This window comes from Uloborus diversus, chromosome 8, assembly GCF_026930045.1.
Source record: "Uloborus diversus isolate 005 chromosome 8, Udiv.v.3.1, whole genome shotgun sequence".
NCBI lineage: Eukaryota > Metazoa > Arthropoda > Arachnida > Araneae > Uloboridae > Uloborus > Uloborus diversus.
The window spans coordinates 120,694,752-120,717,592 of NC_072738.1; positions in this window are offsets into that span (position 1 = coordinate 120,694,752).

A 22,841-nucleotide genomic window follows, 5' to 3' on the forward strand; every position below is an offset into this window, starting at 1 on the left:
CACATTTTTACTACATTCGAAAAGCTACGCTTAAAAAAGAGCATAGTTCAATTTATTTTGTATTTTAACCGTGCTGTTAAATGATGAATACGTGCTGCCATCTAAGTCATAACGATTCAAGCAGCCTGCGGTAACAAATTGTGAAAATTTTCAAGAATAAAAAAATGTTTCTTCAATATCTTATCTTATATATTATTCCCTTCTCATTTTAAAACTTATCAGGCTGGCTAATGAAGAAAAATAGACTTACGGTCGAAAAATCAAGTTTTCGAAAACGCCCCTTGCTGTTTCAAAACCTTGATGCAGCCTGTAGTTCTTATGCATTTTTTAAAAGCAAAGTTCTAATGCAGTTTTCAATTTTTTACGTCGCTTTCGGCAAAAAAAAAAAGCCTGTGTGTGTGTTCATATATTAGTAAAGCTTAAAAGCACTGGACTTAGTTGTTCGGTTAAATTGATAAATTTTTTTCGGTAGAGCGTTCGGCTATAAACTATCTGAACTTCGGGAAAGTTTGGGCTGTTCGAAAGAATACCAAATTTATATTAGTATTACGCATTACATGTACTCATAACATACAACAGATAACACACGTAATAAAATAAATGCAGTGGGAATGCTACTTGGTGTTTCGACTCCTTTATGCAGGCTACAGTTATCATTCGGATAAGTTGACTGTTAATCGAAGAGTGTTCTTTATTTTTTTTTAAGCTTTGACTACATCCAGACCACTCAGCATAATGTAAGCATAAAAAAGTATTAGATTTATTCAAAGGAAATCTTTTTTGTGCAGAAAAACATTTTCATTGTATGCTGAAATGTAGATGTTTCTAATAGCAGTGTTCGACTTTTTGTACAAATGAAAAAAATACTACGCCAAATTAATGTTACGAGTTTCACCCAGTAAACCTTTAATTTATTTATTCGCGCAAATACGATATAAAGCATGAAACTTATTATCAACTTCATTAGCAAGAAATCATTTTCTACTCCTCTGCTTTTTGTTGAAAAAGAAATATATATATATTTTGTCTACGTTCGAAAAATTACACTTAAAAAACGGACTCAGTTCAACTGGTTTTGGTTTTGAATTTTAAGTGTTCGATTAAAAGAGAAACATATGTGGGCATTTAAGCCGTAACGGTTAAAATAACCTTCTATGTGAAATAGTTCAATATTCTAAGGTAAAAACACTTATTTTCAATCTAATTTATTACTTCTCTAGAATGTTCGTTTCAATCGCTACGTGAGATCTTCGTCATTCTTTAATCAAATTCCATGCTTTTCGAATAATTTTAAATCGTATCATGCTGGTTAATAACAAAACATAGAAGCATGGTCTTATTATTATTATTTTTTTTTTTGGCAAAAAGCTTTTTAGCTGTTTTTTACTACGCATTCCTTCAATGAATAGCTTTCGAAAAGGAAGGCGCAATTGCTAGGTTTGTTGGGGTGTCGGGCTGTTAATCAGAATTCCGCCAATTCGAATCCATGCCAATAAATATCTCTTTAATATTTCTTTTTTTCCCGTCAGATGCTCACATGGGCAGGACTGTATTTGCCACAACCTGTTTTTTTACATGCACAATTATTGCTTTTTCACGAGTCACTACTCAGCCACACTTTTAATGATATTTATGTTTGAATTGAAAATATGTACGACCAAAAGGTGAGCGATGATCAAATTATCACAACGTTGTATTTAACGAGGTTTTGTTACTGATGTCTTTAAATTACATGCCTTCTCTTCTGCGCTTACTTTTTTCGGTTCTTCTTCATAATGTTCTTCCTTTGAAATTCTTAAAGAGCGAAATACCTTATGAAACGATTCGAAGCACAGTGCGGAGTTCCGCACGGGTCGACTAGTTTTTTTTTATTTGTACAAAGAGACAAAAACTCATTAGAAGAATATATATTTCAATATACGATTTATTATTTTTTTCTGAACAAAAAACAATTCTATTGTAGTCTGAAATCTTAAACCTGTTACTTATATTTTCGCTTACATTATGCTTTAATTTTCTTGCCAGAGCCAAAGCTTAAAAAGAAAAAAAAAAAAAAAAAACATACAATTCCGGAGTAATTTAGCACAAAGTCACTTCAAATTTTCATATCAGCAAGGAGCGTTGCCTTCTCATTTATTCTATTCCCTCATACTTGTTATTCACTTAATTAAGTGTTCATGTAATGCGCGATATTTCTCTAATTGTTTGTTGCAGATTGTCCGGACTTGGGCCCGAACACGGATTCTCCTGGTTACGAAGCGAACGCTCTGCCGATCAAGCTATTCAGCTCTGTCGGTCGTAGCGCAAATTAAAATTATAGGTTTAACCGAAAACCTCATTCTGGTTCTTTAAAACAGGTTTTTCGGCTGAAAAAAACAATTTTTAGACCGTGGGTCTATTTTTCGTCAGTAGCCAGCACCATAAGCTTTAAAATAAGGCGTAAATCAAAGAAATCGATCAAGAATTGAGGAAAATCTGGCGTAGAAACCAAAAACAGGCTACAGAAATGATATATAAGGATGTTACTGGAAGAAACTGGGCACATCAACTGCCTATTATTTTCCAGGAACGTTTCTGAATTGTTTTTAAAGTGCATGCTCACTGCACATAGCTTTCGTTTTTAAACAAAATATCCTGAAAGTGGACAAAATAGAACTTCAGAGACAGATCATTGACCAATCGCCACAGAACTTCCGTAGCCATTGTTTAATAAACTGTTTTCAGTTCTCGTCTTCTCTGCTCGTAGAACTTGTTATAGACTCTTAAATATTTTTTTTTCTCCCTTCGCATTTTTTTTCTTTTTTTCAAAAACAGTGATTTTTATAATAGCGCGCATTTGAAGGGCCGTTAAAAATTCTCTCATCAACATAATTTTTAATACATCTTGGAAATTTCCCTCTAAGGTATTTGAAAATTGTCTTTGTTCATAGCTTTCACAAAGTTCTTCATTATTCCCAGCAAAATAAGCATGGGTGGAAGCATAAATGGGTGGATCTACTACAGGCTGATTTTGGGTATTTCTTTTCCCAGAATTAAGTTTCTCGTAGTTCATTTCGATTTTCAAGTAGCGAAATCTTCTATCCCAATCTAGGGTCAAAGTTTTGACAACAGTCAGACCCATGGGGGTGCTTCTATCTGCCAGGAAAAAGAGCGTTAGTAAGAATTCACTATCCTAGTTAGCTCTGTACTTTGAAAACTAGATCTTATCTCAACTTTTTATGGTGATTTTCGTGTTTCGCGAGGCAAAATACTTCCGAAATTGCCCTTTTTGAGTTTGATGCATTTTTGGTGTTGACTAGTGTTTCTCAACTGTTTCTTCATGATAGGCTATCCAAGGAAATCTTCTCCAATTTACTGTCCTCAGACCGCGTCCAGTCAACGAACTAATCCTTGAGATGTTCAGAACACTGAAAAAAAAATAAATAAAAATCTGGTCGGTTAATATGTTTCCCTTTTAGCCTTTTTCAAAAAAACAAAGACGATCAAATCTCAAAAACCATCAGGGGGAGCTTAATTTAAAACAAATTTAAGATAATAGTGTAGATGTACTAGTTAAGAGTACTAGTTAGCCCACCGCAACTAAAATACGTTAGATTGTTTCGGCCACCTCAATTTCAAAAATTTAAAATGTGGTCTTTGAGTACGCAAGGTTGGAGACCCCTGTGCTACCGTGTTAAAACTTTCATTGTTAGTGTCATTTCTAAATATATCATTGCTGAAAATTCGACTTCAAATTTAGTTTTCGAATTTAGTTGCTCACTGTAAAAAAATTCCTAAACGTTACTGATTATTTTAGTGTAACGTTTTGGAATTTCAGTGGTTTTTATCCACTTCTTGAGGAAATCAAGTATCATTGCCAAAAAGTTTCCTGAATTGCTGCAAGCTTTGCAAGAATTTCAAGCAAGTGAAATGCTTGGTGCTTACAGTTCTATCCCAGCGTTGGTCCTAGTTTAATAATGAGTCGGAAGCTTTCTTGGCAGATCAGGAAGGCGCCAAGCTATTATATCAAACCTACGTAAGTTTTCCCTTGACTGACTTTTACCGAGGAGATAACTGAATTCTTCAGAAAGATTCCAGGATAATTTCAGTAAAGTTACTGACCTTTAAAGGAAAACATTCCTGTTTTTTCAAAGATATGTTATAGGCAGAAATTAAGCAAATCAGCTGCACATTATTTTCCAGGAACGTTTCTGAATCGCTTTTACAGTGTTGTATCAGAAACATTATCGACAGAAATCTATCAGTTCAGTCTTGCCTTTAGTTGCTTAATTTCGTGTAACATTTAAATAATGCTTGGACCATGTAAAATCATAATTAAAACTAATAATATAGCTTTTATTTTTTTTATCTTGTCACAAAGTGGGAACATTGTTCACAGTTTAGCAAATTGTTTAGGGATTTGCTTATTACTGTATTGTTTAACTTCATTTCCCTTTACGGTTTTTTCCGTTTTTGCTTTTATTACAAAAAATTTTATTTTTAAATCAGAAATAATATGCATAAATATAAATTATGCAGTTATGTATCTAATTCGTTTTCTTTTATACTTTTATACACACTATTGTTTGAATGTTATTTTTAATTTTAGTTTAAGTAATTTTACTTGAATGTTTCTTACCAAACACATTCGTTTTATTATGTAGGGAATAACGTCGACTTTAATGCAGCAATTCAGAATATTCCAGCAAATATCCCTTTAGAATTCAAGAAAATATGCCACATTATTCCTTGACAATTTACGTCTGCTTCCGCTCAAAAATCTGACCCTTTTTATTTCCGTCGAACTAAAGGTTTTCTCATCTGAGTTTATGCGAACTGCAAGAGCTTAAGGGTGCAAAAATATGGCAGTCATATTTTGCGATTTTCTAAGGAAACGCTGAAAAGCGTTTCGCATTTTAGATATATTTCACATCTGCAGACGTTCCTAAAATCTCTCTATTGTGAGGAAATAACTTCAAATAACTTTTACCCCAGAGACACATTTTATGAGATAAAAATTTAAAGGTGCTAGTTCTTTTTTACCAAAAAAAATAGTGATTTGTTCTGGCTTTAAATAACAAATAGTTCAAGCTATGTTTTTCTATTGTTACGTATTTTTTAATGCTATTGTGTTTTAAAATAATCTTTTGCTTACATTACTAGGTAGTCCGCATAAAGAAATATTCACTCATGGATGGGGTTATCTAATATAAAATAAGGTCTAAAAATTTCTTCTGAGTACTATTCTCTTTGTTATTAGTAGACAACGAGTCAATTCATCCATTGACACTGCTTGAAATATTTTTTAAAAACATTTTATTACATATTAGTTAGCAACAGTTGTGCAAATGGTAACAAACATACTGTAAACATTTGAGTTTGAACAGGTTTTTAGCATATATGTTTTAAAACAATTATTTTATTTATTATTCTTATAACGCCCTTTTAAACCGTTCCGATTTTCAATTACCATTTGAACTTGCTTATTAAACTTTAAGAGTTCCATACTCCAAACCTGTGTTTCATAATGAAGCATTGCATAAACTGATATTTTTGTGCAAGGACTTAGTATAAATCAGGCGTCAAGTACATGGCATTCTCGCAATTTTGTTTTAAACGTCGCCATTTCTTCTGTTACAACTTGTAAAAATTGTAACCAGTCCTTCAAGTAATTTCAATATTAGGTCTTCATAACTTTACATTACAACAGATTTTCTAACAGTTGAACTTTAAGCATTAATTCAAGCATTTTAGAAATATCTTGTAAGTGATTTAACAGAGGTGCAATGAGGGAGGGGCAAATGTTAGGATATTAAAAGTTTTTAGAGTTGTTAATATGAGAGGGTTTTTGATCTCATTTTGCAAGGCAATCGTTCTGGGGAAAGGGGGGGGGGGTTCTCCGTAACATTTGAGAGGGTAGGGGGGGGGAGGGTTTCACCGCCCTTACGGGGTAGCTCTCCTGGCCTCAGCTAACGTCATTTGATTCGTTATTGATGGTGTTCCAATGACGACGTTCCAATTGAAATTTACAGTTTCAACTTTCTTCATCAACAATTTTGCCTATATGCAGGGTGCGATTGAAAAGTATCCAAACTTTTGCTGGAACAACAAATTTATTGAACTTTTTACCAAATGCACTCTATATTCTTTGAAATACATCCCTTGGGCTTCGATACACCAGCGGTAGCGGTCCTTCCACAGTTCCAAGCGTTTTTTAACGCGTCTTCTGGAATGACATTTTAATTATTGGTTACACTTTTTTGAGTGTCTGCTGTTGACTGGAAACGCCTTCCCTTCAGGTTCTCTTTGCTAAACGGGAACAAAAAGAAGTCTGGGGGACACATCTCCGTTAGTCCTACACTTTACGATTCATTTGCTCACGTGTTTCCTTTTGCTCAGCGATCAAAACCTTGGGAACCAGTTTCGCACACACATTGCGCATGCTCAATTCTTCCGTCACAATATTTTGAACGTTACTCATATCCCGGATGCTTACTCGACGATTGATGTTCAAGGATTCACGAACTCTATCGACGTTTTCGTCAGTTTTTGATGTTGAAGGCCTCCCTGCGTGTTGTTCGTCTTCGGCGTCCTCCTGGCCGTCTTTGAACGCCTTGTGCCATTCATAAATTTGTGTCCGGGACAGAACATCAATTCCGAAGGCTTCCTTAAGCAGGTCCTGGGTCTTGGTAAAGGTTTTTTAAAAAGTTTTACGCAAAACATGGTTGCAAAATGCCGATCAATCGTTCGTTGCATTTTTACCACTCGGAAAACATAACCGTCTGCAAAAATAACCTTTGCGTGTAGGGCGATATTGGATTTCCTTCTTTCAAACTCTTAGACGTTACATTTCAGTAAATTCGAACAGTTTCATGCTATGAGTTCGTATGTACGACGATTGAGAAAAAATTAATGGCAATTATTATTATTTTTTTTTTTTTTTAGAAGATAACAGTCTGGTTTGAAAATGTGATACATACAAACGAAAGGAGAAGTTATTAACTACAAGCGTGGACTTATGCCCCAACCCTTGTATTTAAATACTGAGTGAAAACAGATAAAGCAATTTATTTCTGTAACGTTCAAAAGAAATAAGGAATTCTCTGAGGAAACCGTGGTGACAGTCTTTATAAAGTAAACAGAGGAAAAGCAAAACTTTCCAAAAGTGCAAAAAAGGTCTGGAGCAATTTGCCAGGATTTTGTAACATGTTTTGAAGATTATCCACCTAATAATAGGATGATTGTACGTATTGTATTATAGCAGAGATTAAAAGCATAATTAAAAGTTAAGAAGTGTGCTTATAGATAATAATGCCTCCCAAGGTTGGTTCAAAACGACAGAAAAGTGGAAAAAATTCAATAACTTTGAATACCCCAAAAAATGTTGTGGAAATTTGTTAAAATTGCTGTGTGGTAATATTTATCTTCATGCTTGCTGATCGTATACACTGCGAAATCCCGATTTTACGCCCCCTGAATCTACGTTTTCCCCGCATTTTATGTTTTTTATCATCAGGTCCCAATTTTTCTGTATACTAATAATATTAATTTAACCCGGATGGAAAGTTAATTATTTATGAATTTCCCGCATTTTACGTTTTTCCTCGGCAGTTCAAAAAAAAAAAAGAGAAAAAATGTTTTAAAATAAAGCAGCGTGTTTTTTTTTTTTTTTTGGTGCATGTTTAAACATAATCCACTCTTTTGATGGTTAATCCATGAAAACAGAAATGCTACTGCTCCATCCGTAGCCGACCTTATGGACATTTCGGCCGCCAATGAAGATGAACAAGAAGAAGAGGAAACACAACTCGTCTCTTCTTTCAATATTGCATTTCAGAGCATACAAATAGTGAAAGACTATTTTCTTTATCATAAAGACCAGTAAAAAACCTTGCAAAGTATTTCAATTCTGAAAGATGCTGCATTTACTTTGGATTCAATGGCTAAAAAACAATCCATTATTACGGACTAGTTTCAACCTAAATGCCTGGATTCGTAACATAATGTGTTAGAATGATCTAAACTGGTATATACAATAATGTTATTTTCGTAAAATATCGAGTTTTTACCTTTTATAAGAGATATCATACCAAACTTTAGTTTTTTTCTTCTTATTTGATTTTTGCTTTCTATACATTTCTCGTATTATACGTTTTCCAATATTTTATATATTTTTTAGTTCAGGTCATTGAGAAACGAAAAATCGGTGTTTCTTTATAGCTCAAATTCATTTCTATTTATAGCGAAAAATAGTAAATTAAATCAGTTGTAAGTCACACGCAACGTTTATTTATTGCAATTGATATCCTCGAACATTATTTTCTGAACAGCTTTATACAAGAATGATTTCGAGAAAGAATTCAGAAATTTTAAATGTTTGATGCGTTTCTAATTTCGTTGTTTTATGAAAAGAATGGTTATTTAACTTTTTATATAGAATTCTGTATGAGTTTAAAAAAATTTTTTCTCATATGTATTTTCTTTAAAGCCATACTAAACGGATCCAAAAATTGTTATTTTCAGGTTACTACTTTGTTGCATGTAGAAAAATGCTCCACATTAAGCCATAACAACATAAATTTGTTTTTAAAAAATCCTCTATATTTATTGATGAATGTTTTTTAAGAGCCCCAACCTTCGGAAACAGTAAACAAGCGTTTTTAGGCTCTCCTGAAAAGTAGTCAAACTGTGATATACGTTAGTCTGGAGCATGTCAAGTTTTATAAACAATCAATTTGATAAATGAGCAATTTACACCCGTCATACCGTTACGAGTTACATTCTAGTTTACTACATATGTGTTTGTAAATAGCGAAAACCAAAAAAAAAATCTGCCACGACAGCAGTTGCAGGTAGTTGCAGCTAAAATGTTGTTGTTTATGTACAGGAAGGATTGAACCACTGTTATATGTAAATTTTAGCCCACCGGAAGCCACCGATAAAAGTATATTCATCAATATTATCTCTTACATATTTTTTTTAGAAAATAATGTTTTTTTTTTCAGGTAGTTTTCAATTTTGATGAATTTTTAATTTTTAATTGCGATTAACACCCTATAAGTGTGAAAGACCAATCAGAAATGACTTTTATTAAGTTTTAGTTCTCCTTATTGAACGAATGAATAAAAACTGAAGTATAAGGGGTATGGCCGAAAAAAGTAAAAACATAATTATTCAACAATCTTGGCTTATTTTTGTAAAAGCGATTTTTTTTTTCAAAAAACTCTTATGGAGTAAGTCGCTACAGCTCAGGGGCTAAGTAATTACGGCAGGAAATATTTTCTTTCTTAAAACTTAAAAATAACTACTTTTTTCCGTCTTAGGAACCACTGTGCGCTTTTGGGAAGAGCTAAGAAGTGTGGTCGATACAAGGGATTGTAATCGCCCTCTTATAACATTGAAAAATAATTATAAAATAATGTTTTGAAAGAATTGCTGTCTTATGGCTCAGTACGGAATAGGTTATTTTACACATAGTGCCGTGATAACCTGAAAATCGCTATTTCTGAACGAACGTTACACTGTAAAAACGATTCAGAAACGTTCCTGGAAATTAATAGGCAGCGGATGTGCCCAATTTCTGCCAGTAACATATCTCGCAAAAACCAGTAACCTTCCTAAAGAATCCAGAAATCTTTCCGTTTACAGCCAGTCGCGTCTCTAGAACTTCAGTGTAATCTTTGGTAGGGATAATATAACAGCTGGGTACCTTCTTGAGTTATCAAGACAGTTCGAAACATGGCCAAGGCTATGACAGAACTGCAAGTAAATATCTCAGTTGCCTGCAATTCTGGCAAAACTACGTTGTCCATACTGATTCGCTCCCTTTGGGAGTTCAATCGGCAAGGACGTGCCGTAACCGAACTGAAGCCGATACGCCTTATAAATACTATCAGTTAATCTTTAAACTAGTACCTAAACATATTTTTTACGACATAGAGAAGTCTCCATTCGGATAACTTGTAGCAATTCAGGAAACGTTTTGACAATGATACTTGATTTTTCCAGGCAGTGGATAAAACCCATTGAAATCGCGAAACGTGACACGGTAATACTCAGCAACGTTTCGGAATTTTTTTACAGTGTAGTCTCTACACTGTAAAAAAAAACTGTAAATTTGGAAGAAGTTATTCGTATTTTTTACAGAAAAAAACTGTTCGTAATAAAATACAGGATTTCTCTGTTTTTTTGAATCTGTAACCGGTTATAGTTTAGTTTTCTTCGAATCTTCGAAATTTCGCCCGCGTGTTTGGATTTTGGTTCTCGTGCTCGAGTTTTTGATCTTATATTTATTTAAAGCGAGTAAGTCTTAAATCGTTTGCAACTTCCATTTCATTGTATCCTAATCAATATTTTATTATTATGTTTTTTTGTCATCTGTTACAGAGGCATATTCGGAAATTTACCTATGTATACATGTATTTCGTAGTAGTATAGTAAATATTGAAATGGATTTATGAAAGTATAGTTTCATTTTTTTAATCTTCATAAAATAATAAATCAGCTTCAATAAATAATAAAAATACGGAAGATTTCTGTAAAATAAACGGAAGAAAACTGGCGTCCTGGCTGACAGTTTTTTTCTGTAAATTTTACGGATTTTTTTTACAGTGTAGTAACACAAGTCACAAGGTCAGTTAAATGAACTAGGAAAACAAAAAGCAACTTACAAAACTGAAACTTTCCGTGTGGATCAAATGTAAAGTCACAGCTAGATGGTAGCAAAAGGATTAGCACCAAACCTTTATATCTAGAACAAAAATAAATATGTCGGAAACAATCGGTTACTAAAAAACTCGGTTTTTTGAATACACTGTAAAAAAATTCCGAAACTTTACTGAGTATTTCCGTGTATCGTTTTGGGATTTCTATGGTTTTTATCCACTTCCTGGAAAAATAAGTATCCTTGTCAAAAGGTTTCCTGAATTGCTACAAGTTGCTCGAAGGAAGACTTCTCACTGTTATAAAAAATAATTTTAGCTCCCAGTTTAAAGATTAAGTGAGCGTATTTATAAAGTGTATCCGCTTTAGCTTGATTGCGGTCAGTCCAGACTGATAAGGCGTCCTTACGGGTGCAAATAAGTCAATGGCCTACGTAGCCATGCAATAACTGCTGGGAAGTAAAATTCTTGATACTTACTTGCAATTCTGCCTTAGCTTTGGTCATGTTTGTAATACTGCTTTTGGCGCTCTCCTCGAAACGCAGTAAGGTGCGAAACTTTATAGTATACCCTCTAAGTTTAGTGCAAGGTTCCAGAGATACGAGTGTCTTTAAACGGGAAGAGTTCTGAATATTTTAGGAAGCTTCAAGGATAATTTCAGTAAGGTTTCCGATATTTAGCGGAAAACGTTCCTGATTTTTGTAAGATATATTACTGGGAGAAATTGGGCACATCAGCTGCCCATTATTTTCCAGGAACGTTTCTGAATCGTTTTTACAGTGTAGTATGAAAATGGGGAGAATGATCAAGAAATAAATTGTTTCGACGGAGTTGATAACCACTGGATGACCATTTGGCTACGTGTTGCAGAATTTTGCATTGTAATTGAGATTTCGAATTCAGAGTCAGCATGGCGATGTAGACAAGTAACAACATATTCTCATGTAAACCATTTACCAACATTTTATGTCGGTATATTCTACATCAATAGCCCTTTCCTATCATTTTTATCAAACCATATCCGCTTCTAAACTCAAGCTTTTTATACATATTTCAAAGTTTGTTGGAGGCGCTTTCTGAAATGTTAAAAAAATACCTTCATCATTTCAATCCCAGAGCCCCTTGATAAGGACAGACTGACTTATTCCACATTTAGGTTTCAAGACATAATTGGATCCAACCTAGTTTCTAGTATTTATAAATACGTTACAATACTCTCTGGTTGCTATGTCGTAAAATAATTGTTTATAAGTTGAGTAAAATGTCGTTTAAGGTTAATCTAGAAAGATACCTCAATTCACAAATTTAACAAAGATGTATCGGGAAATGTTTACTGTAATAATCCTCATTTTCACACCTTAATTGTTTTTAATTTCTATTCATTAAATCGTCTTCATCTGCAGAATAAAATAATCAAACATGAATTAGACAACACATCTAAAGCTCGGACACCAGTTTCCTGCAATGAGGCTTTTGCACAAATACTATTTTTTTCTTCCGACGATTTTGGAACCAAAATGTCGGATAAGTCATCTCCCTTTATATCGGAACCTTAATCAATCTAAGGCTCCTATATAAGGGGAGCTGACTTATCCGACATTTTGGTTCCAAAATTGTCAGGCGAAAATATTAAATATTTGTACAAAAGCCTCATTGCAGAAAACTGGTGTCCAAGCTTTAGGTGTGATGCCCGATTGATGTTTCATTATTTTATTCTGTAGATGAATACGATTTAATTTATACAAATTAAAAACAAATAAGGTGTGAAAATGAGGTTTATTACCGTAAACATTTCCCGATACATTTTAGCTGAATTTGTGAACGAAGTTATCTTTCAAAATTTACCTTAAGTGACATTTTACTCAACTTATCATCAATTATTTTATGACTTAGCAACCAGCGAATATTATGACGTATTTATAAATACTAGAAACGAGGTTGGATCCAGTTCTGTCTTGGATCCAAAATGTCGGATAAGTCAGCCTGTCCTTTTCTAGGGGCTCTAAATCAATCCCACGAACAGTTTTGACGTCATTTGCGTCAAAAGCATTTCCAGATGAAGTTTGTTTAAAGCACAAGCATTTTTCAGTTTTAAATTTTATATGCTGTTAAATTTCCCGTATAAGCTAATATTAGTTCTTAAAATATATATATATATATATATATAAAGCACTTATGTGGAAGTAAGGTGCACTGAATGACATTTTGCGATCCAAAAATACTTTACTAGTCTTTTCATTCCGTTAAAAAATGTGGTAGGGGAGGGAAAGGGAGACAGAGAGACCGACAAACAAAATTTTTTTCTACTTGTACTCTAACTTCAACTACATAATGTTTTAAACGTTGATTTAAATATTTCAATTTAAAAAATATTGTTCAGGTATTTTGTTATGAAACATTAAACACCTTCTTATATGCTTCTTCTTCTTCCTTCATCACACAAAATAATGCTCTTATTTTGTTGCACAAATACATCTCTATAAACAAACAAAAATAATCATTTATAAAGTAAATACTGAAAAAAAAAGTAAAAACAATTAAGTGAAGAATTTTTTTCTAGCAAATGTGCGTTCTGTTGATCTGCTACTTTCCCCTCCCCCACGTGATTAACTTTTGAAGAAACATTCCTGTTTAAAACAAAAAATGCATTTTTTCATCGGCAGAATTCATATCCTGTGCTTGGTCTGAACACGGTAAAAAAAATCCGAAACGTTAATGATTATTTTTGTGTAACGTTTCGTTATTTCAGTGGTTTTTATCCACTTCCTGAAAAAATCAAGTATCTTTTTCAAAAAGTTTCCTGAATTGTTACAAGTTGAACTTCTCACTGCTGTGAAAAATATTTTTAGCTCCCAGTTAAAAGATTAACTGAGCGTATTTATAAAGTGTATCGGCTTCATACCGATTGCTGCCGGTCTAGACGGATTAAGCTCCCTCAGGGATCAGTCTATATACTGCTTAGAATTGCAAGAAAGTGAAAGTTTTATTACTTTCTTGCAATTCTGCTTTGGTCATGTTTCCAATACTGATTATGAAACTTTCTTGATAAATCAGGAAGGTTCCAAGTTATAATACTATACCTAGAGCCCCTAGAAAGGGACAGGCTGACTTATCCGACATTTTGGATCCAAGACAGAACTGGATCCAACCTCGTTTCTAGTATTTATAAATACGTCATAATATTCGCTGGTTGCTAAGTCATAAAATAATTGATGATAAGTTGAGTAAAATGTCACTTTGGGTAAATTTTGAAAGATAACTTCGTTCACAAATTCAGCTAAAATGTATCGGGAAATGTTTACGGTAATAAACCTCATTTTCACACCTTATTTGTTTTTAATTTGTATAAATTAAATCGTATTCATCTACAGAATAAAATAATCAAACATCAATCGGGCATCACACCTAAAGCTTGGACACCAGTTTTCTGCAATGAGGCTTTTGTACAAATATTTATTATTTTCGCCTGACAATTTTGGAACCAAAATGTCGGATAAGTCAGCTCCCCTTATATAGGAGCCTTAACTGTACCTACCTAAGTTCATTCTGAAGTTCCAGCGGCACGACTGGCTTTAAACGGGAAGATGTCTGATTTTTTGAGGAACCTTCCAGAATAATTTCAGAAAAGTCACTGAATTTTAGCGGAAAACATTCCTGGAGTTTTCAAGATATGTTACTGGTAGAAATTGGGCATATAAGCTGCCCATTATTTTCCAGGAACGTTTCTGAACCGTCTTTACAGTGAAGCATAGGCCATTGGAAGATCCCGCCACTTTTATACTTGAGACTTTTCCTGTAATAATTTATCATACAGTGCTGGCCAAATTATTAGACTAAGACTGTTTTAAAAGCAAATTCTTTATTGATTACATAACTATAGATACATTAACGAACAGTGAAATATTTATCTAATATTTAGTATGCATTCCCTTGTTCTTGATGAGCATTTTAAGTCATTTTGGCATACTTTTCACAAAGTTTACACCATTTCTAAACTTTTTAAAAAAGGAGGTAAAAAATTGTTTATACTCATTATTATATATACTCACATACACATACTCACTAATTACCTAAAACTAACTTTAAATATGACAGAACACCTAATAAAAAGAACTAGTGAACTGTTTAAGCTGATTGAGGTTATGTTCCTGGTAGGTAGATAAACAAAGAACATAAACAAAGCCACCTTTGTTTATGTTCTTTGTTTATCTACCTACTGCCACGTGCAAACATTAAATTATGCTAAAATAACGTAATAATCAGTGTGCAGTATGTACTGTACTTTAACAGTAAAATAAATAGTGTTTTAGTCGAAATAGTGTACAAAAAACAAAAAAAAACTCTTTATTCTAATAATTTAGCCAGCACTGTCCTAACTTTTTTTTAGTTATCACTTTTTTTTTCTGATGCCTTTGTGTATGTAAAATTTCGTTTCATTCCGACTACTCCTTCTTGGTGCGTCGATTTTTTTCTTTTTTTTTTTTTTTTTGTAATACAGTGCATATACATATACAGGACTAGCTCATATTTTCGTTAAAAATTATTTTATCTTCTCTTGAGAAGTAAATAGTAATCAGACGAATAAACGTTGCCTCAGATAAAGTTATCCAAACCTTGTAACAAATCCAAAAACTGAATTTTTCTATACTTCGGGTTTAAAATAGCTTCATGTGCGCAGGGAAAACGAGCAGCTCAAAAGCGAATGGAGTGAAAAAAATTGATCCAAATATGTGGAAAAAAATCTACCCTAAAAATGGCGAACAACCTTCAGTTATAAAATATAACATATTGAAGAGCGAAGAAAATGTGTAAAGTTTGCGAAAATGTGACACGTGATACATCACTTTGAAGGTAGGATATGTCTGGGGAAAAGAAATCAGCTCCGAAGGAAATTCCCATCTTCAAACTTTGTTCTTCAAATAGTAAATTTTGACAGAACAACGAACTTGAAAACGTATAGAGGATAACTTATGACTTTGACTAATAGTTAAGGACTAGGCTGGTGTCAGTGTGTGGGCGAAGGAGTGTATTAATCATGTGAAGGTTATTGAAATAAAACAACCATGAAGTATTTTTTTTTTTTGTTTATGAGTAAGGTTTTGTCAGATAAAAATAATTTAAGATCTGTAATTCGAAAAGTAAGGATGTATTTTTTTGCGTTTATAGCAACTCTATAAATGTTTTTTGTTATATAAATAAATAAATAAATGCATATATATACATATATATATATATATATATATATATATATATGTGTGTGTGTGTGTGTGTGTGTGTGTATGTGTGTGTATAAACCAGTAGCATAACATCGTAAAAGCCTTTTTTTATTTGGGAGGTTGAGGTGGACTAAAAATATAAAAAAAAGTTGCTAACTCGGTTGAAAAAGGAATTCTGCTATAAAAAAGAACACTCGCCACATGAAATTTATCCCATGCATACTTTCTGCCGGCGTAACCTACAAACTCCTTCAACTCATACGTTTTTTTTTTTCTTTTGTACAGTCATAGAAAAAAAAAACGAAACACTTTTAATTATTCGGCCATTTTTCATGCTAGAAAGGAAAGAAAGATGTCATCCGACTTAGTTTAAAGTCTTCTTTAAAACTACGTAGGTAAAATTTTGATAAGGGACCATATACAAAGCAAAATGAGCACCAACTCTTGATTTTCAAATGGGAACCCCTAATTTTTGCTACATAATTATGTTTAGACCGCAAAATACAGCCAGGATACGAAATTTCACTGCATTCCGTGCAGTAGAACAGGAGTTATTAACGAAAAACGTTTTAGGGACCATCACCACATTGAAAACGCTTCTTTCAAGGTCACGGTTTATCAAGTAACGGAAGGTGAACAATGAAAATATCGAGATTATCCAGCTCAACTCATGCTTTTTTGAAGTTCTCTTTTCTTCCGTAATCCGATACTTTTTAGCCGATTATGTTGCGGCAAAAAGCGATTTACGGTCTTTTTTTTTGAAAAAAAAAAGTAAAAATATTTACTGATTTTTGTCTATCTGCATTAACCTAAGAAAGACGGATGAGGTTTGGCTGGTCCATCGTATAGATCGTTCTTTAGTAAACCGAATAATGACAAATTAAAAGTAATGGAGCTTTTTGACTTTTCCTAATATAAACCTATTGGATTGCTCATATAATCATTCAAGCCTCATAGAAATGTAAATATTCACCCTTATACCTAGAAACATGATGTGAATATGTTTGATAAATGTTGCACCTATGTTACAGGTTTATTTTTGAATGAATAAAAAGTCTTTGATTGTAAAATGGAATTGCGCGTTTTTAATTTCGCAGAACATCGGCAGAAGTTTGAGCCATCGCACACAAAAATATAAAAAATATACCGCACAACGTGGGAAGACGCAGCATTAAATAGATTGGAGACTCGAGCGAAGCAAGGTCCATTTATTCCGTGAAAACTTGCTCTAAATACATAAAATGAACGAAGTATCAATCTAAAAAATATAGCAGAAACTGGAGAATATAAATACCCGTTAATGAGCAAACCCTTTATACTCGAACTTTATTTGGGAAAAATTTGGTTATTTGAATTAACCCAGTGGACAAACACAGTAATTGTTCTAGAGGCTTTTTTGTAATCAAAAAAAGAGAATTTGTTTCAAATCCTAATTTATGCGAAAGATCATAACGCGTGGTATTATTAAAAAGACATAACACAATCGGCGGTTTTAGTTAAACATGTAACATCTCTTAAAAGCAATTTAGGAAAGTAATTTCCCAATGCTGTTTCTAGCAACGAGATTCGAGATGGTTCAACCCGTAATTAAAAGAAAAAAAAAGTCATTTTAATTTGAACCGAAATCTGACTTCTTGTCATTTCTCCGATTTTGTAACATTACAATCCAAACTTAACTTTATTTGATATTGTTTCGCGCACTATATACTTGCACACTAGCATTGTCTACAGCATCAGGCTGGCGCACCTATAGCAATGCTATAGGCAGCATACCCGACAGGCGGGTTGAACTATCCAGAGGCTACGATATCGTCCTCGCTGCATGTTTCGCAGACTGGAATCGGAACTAAGCGTGTGGGATGCGGAAGTCATCTTATTGAAGCTGAGAGTGCGAATAAACTGGTAGGCAAAGTAAATTTATCTGCTGTATGTTTACGGCATCTCACTGGTGAGATAAATTTTCTTCATCCACCAGTTTTTAGGCACTCTCGGCTTCAATGACATGACACCTGCTGCATTGTTCGGTTAAATCTAGTTCAGGGCCGTTGTGTTCAATATTAGGACACACAGCAGCCATGGAATGGGAAAACCAATTCGCAGTGAAGACGCGGGCCGCATTCAGCCCGCGACGTTGGTTCATGTGGCCCGTTGTGTGTTCAAAGAATAAGAACAGGAAGTAGAATTAGTTCCAGTGTCACAAAGTTGGAGCCGAATATCCAGATATTGGATTCTGAAAAGATGCATTTAATAAAATAGGCACCCATTAGTTGATAACAATATTTTTTTTCACTTTCTTTCTTTGACGATATTTTTCCATGTTGTTCAAAAGAGAAGAAAATATTTTGAAATTTTATCATTGTCTTGCGAGAATTATTTTAATGTGAAATGCACGCCAATGACCGAGAAAGTAAATAGAAAAATAGTATTTAAATTGTAATTAAGAATAGACAAAAACTCAACTTAATCTAACACGCAAATTAATGTTTTGTTAAATCTTTGACGAAGTCAAAAAAAAAAAAAAAAGTTCACAATTAGCCACAACTGCTACTTTTGTGCTGAATACAGCTCAAAGCACGCGGCCCACTAATGCGATTGAGATTTCCTCTCCTAGATCCTAACACATTGAAAATTATTCAAACTCTATACAAAAAAAAAAATAATTCCTAAAAACCAGTAAACTTATCCAAGAGCAATTATTACTTTTTGACCCATTTGGATACTGTTACAGGAGAAACTTCACACTGTCGGCTATTTTTCGAGTACTTTTTCCCGAATTAGACAAGGCAATAATTTTTCCTTTTAGCAAATTATCACCGGGAAGAGCCACTAATTCTACACTCTATTGCAACATGACTGGCAAGACACTGGGGTTTTGTTGTATGTTTCTGTGAAAAAGTTGTGCATGTTAATTTTTTTGAGCAATCACGATTGCTTATTGCTTTCATTTGACTGTTTTAATGTGATATCATTTTATTTTCCCACCAGCACCCTCCGCAGCACCATCGTCGGCCGGCCGCCTCACGATGGTGCTCCTCTGGCGAAAACCGTCTCCAGGTCACGTCAATATCCTACACACACACACATACACGCGCTCCTACACACACTCATACACGCACTCCTACACACACACATACACGCACTCCTACACACAAACATACACGCACTCCTACACACACATACACACACTCATGCCTGCACAGACACAAACACTCATGCCTACATACACACACACACGAACGGCTACACACACGCGCGTACTCACACATACGAACGCCTACACGCACACGCGCGTACACACACACACACACGAACGCCTACACGCACGCACATGCATACATACACACACACGCACCCACACGCATGCGCTTACACAAACACACACACACATGAAAGCCTACAATTACGCGCGTACACACACATACGAACGCCTACACGCACACGCGTGTACACACACATACACGAACATCTACACGCACCCGCGCGTACACACACATACACGAACGCCTACACGCACACGCGCGTACACACACAGCACTGCATACACAACACGTACACACATGCGCTTACACAAACACACGCGCATACATACACATACACGGCTCGTGATTGCGAAAAACATTATTTGAATTCAAGATGCCAAAAATTCAAATTAATATATATATATATATATATATATATATATATATATATATATTATTTGAGTTATTGTTTTACAAAAGGCAATGGCTAAACGCAGAAAAAATAAAAAATAAAAAAAAAAATAAAAAAAAAAAAAAAACAGAAGTATTTAAAGTATAGCTTTTGATTTAAAAAGTTCTATAAAATATTCTTTTATTAGACAATGAAGTAGTGTTTCGCATTATATACACATTGACGTCTGAACGATATCTACAAAAAACTGACGGTTGCAATATTGTGTTGTTCTTCTGCAGAGACAGCGAATAAATTTATGCATTTAAAAAATTCATAGGCGTAACTCTAATGTAGAAAAACCACGTTATAATTGGTTTGCTTAGTTAGTTGAACAATTTTTTTCTTTTTTTACGAAGAAACCAACTTTCATAATTTCTGTTTTAAAAAAGTATACGGTCCCCTAAAGTAGGAAAAAAGGAATTTTTAAGCATAGCGCAAAAACTACTGAATATTTTGAGCTCAAATTTTGGATTCCCTCATCAAAGCTCTTCTAGATTGTTTTTCTGTTAAAATTTAATATGGTTTCAGATCATATTTTTTTCAAAAAATATTAAAATAATTCATAAAAAAACTAAAGTTACATTTTGGGCGTTATAAATGATGTTTTTATTATTGGGTCGATTCATATTTTGATACAAAAAAAAAATCTTTGCCGTGCCTAATCTAGTTTTTGTGTTATGAGTAAAAATATCAAAATACGTTTTAACATTACGAGAGGAATTTTTCAAAACTCGATTCTGAAGTAACGGCTGGATCGAATTAAACAAAACTTTGTATACAAAGTTAAAAAAAGTGGCTGATTACAAATATGTGATAAAAAAAGGGGGTTCTCATTGAAAAATTTGAAGTTGATGCTCGTTTCAATATGAAGACGACCCCTTAACAACAATTTTTTACCAAAATTATGTAGAACTTTTTATTCCTGAAACAATGACACCTTACACGTGTCTCTAGTATCAATAGTCTTTGAATACGATCGAGTGTTTCGTTTTTTTTTTCTATGACTGTACCTATTTTTGAGGGGAATCAAACTACTATATTTTACGCGTTGTTGGAAATGAAAAAAAAGACTGAAATTTCAATTTTAAATAAAATGCAGTACTTCCGAAACACTAGAGAACATAAAAAGGTTCATTAACTTGAAATTTGAATTTGCAGTCTATCTAATTACGCATGACATTTTAAAAGCAGCTTTAAAGGGGAGAAATGCGTTTTTTTTTTTTATTTTTTAATGTATTTCAGTAACTCTTTAATTAGAACATTACATGTCATCACTATAAGTGTCATTTTTTTCATTTAGCTGTGAATAAATTTATACTTAAAGCATACATTTTTACATCTAAAAAAATAATGAATAGCTAATAAATTGTCCGTGAAGCTCTAGCAGTTAGATATCAAATAGGTGCTATAAAACAAACAAGAATATATTGACTTATGCGAAATAATTCCGCTTTTCAAAGAAAAAAGGGGAACAAAAGAAAAAAAAAGGCAAAACAGACAAAAAAAGAGGGGGGGGGCAAAAAAAAAGGAGACGAAGAAAGTACAGAAAGAAAAAAAGTTAAAGCGGAAATCATTGAGCATGTTTGCATTACTCTAATTGTTGAAAAAATAAAATAAAATAAATGGAAGTAAAATAACGGATTGAGTGATTTTCAAACACCAGGGCATAATGATCCATTCTTAAAAAATAATAAGATCATGTAATAATAAACTGAAGCTCTTTTCAGTAAAACGCATTTTGGTACCAAAACGTTATACTATAGGTAAAATTTCATTTAGAACTAAAAACATTTTTTCTCGAAACTGGGGTGACCTAAACAATTTTAAAGTTATTTCTAAATTAAGGATTGATTTTTTTAAAACTTACTATTTATTAATTAAAAAATTTACATTATTTATTATTATAAAATTTATGGATATTTTAACTAATTAATATTGGAATACTGACTAGTAGTCCTGAATCATTCTTAGGGGAGATGGATGATACTTGATCTCTGAGGACACTTGTTCATCGTTTCAAATCTAGAAACCGCAATCCTACAAAATTTTGACATCGTCAACATTACCGAGCAGTCGTGGTAGGTTTATATCCACAAGTATCTGATAATTAGCTTTGCTCATGTTTTTGGAGTTATGATTCGTTGTAAGTTTTCAGAAGTGAGAGTTTTCTTTCTTTCTTTCTTTCTTTTTTTTTTTTTTTTTTGAGCGATCGCATTGCTTATCGTTCTCATTTGACTGTTTTGAATTCCTATGATTTTATTTCCCCCCCGCCTCCCTCTGCAGCACCACCGTCGACCGACCACACGATGCTGCTTCTCTAGCGAAAACCCTCTCCAGGTCGCGTCCATATCCTACACACACACACACACCTACACACACACACACCTACACACACACACACACCTACACACGCACGCCTACACACGCTCACATACACACACATACGCACAAACACACATACGCACGCACACACACGCATACCCACACGCACACACACACGCATACGCACACACACATACACACTCATGCCTGCACACTTACACAAACACACACGCCTACACACACATACACACACTCATGCCTGCACATAGACACAGACACACGCACACACACTCGTGATTGCGAAAAAACATAATTTGAATACAAGATGTCAAAATTCAAATTATTATTTTATTTTTTTTTTTTCGATTGCGGATCAAAGAGATCGTTAACCATCTTAAAGAAACTAAGACCCACATACATTAATTTTATGGTATGGTAGAAAATTCGAAGCAATGTTACAAGATTGAGAAGCACCAGTTTGCGGTTTCTTTTGCAATAATTTTGAAGTAAGTTTGAAAAGTATAACTCGATTCATTCTAACCTAGGCGACTTTATCCGGGGTAAAGAGTTAACACATCCATCATGTCACATTTAGGACATTCGAAATTATTTAGTTCAATCATAATAACTCATTTAATTGACGACAAGCACTCTAGGTTATCGATTTAGTGTAGTTAAGCACACCTTTTTAAAATAAACAAAAACACTACGAGGTACAAAGAATCTACAAATACTTAGTACCTTCTTCAACCAGATAAAATAGATCGTAGCGATTTTACAGAGAGAAAATTTAAGACAAGGCAAAAAAGTCCCAATAATGATTTACGAGAAAGAGACCATACGGTTAAAACCAAGAGCAAAAAAAAAAAAAAAAAAAAAATGCTGGTGCAACACCATCTTCAATCATACGAAACTCAGGTAAGGTATAACCAATACTTAAGGGTGATGTTTCCGTTGGAACATGTAACAC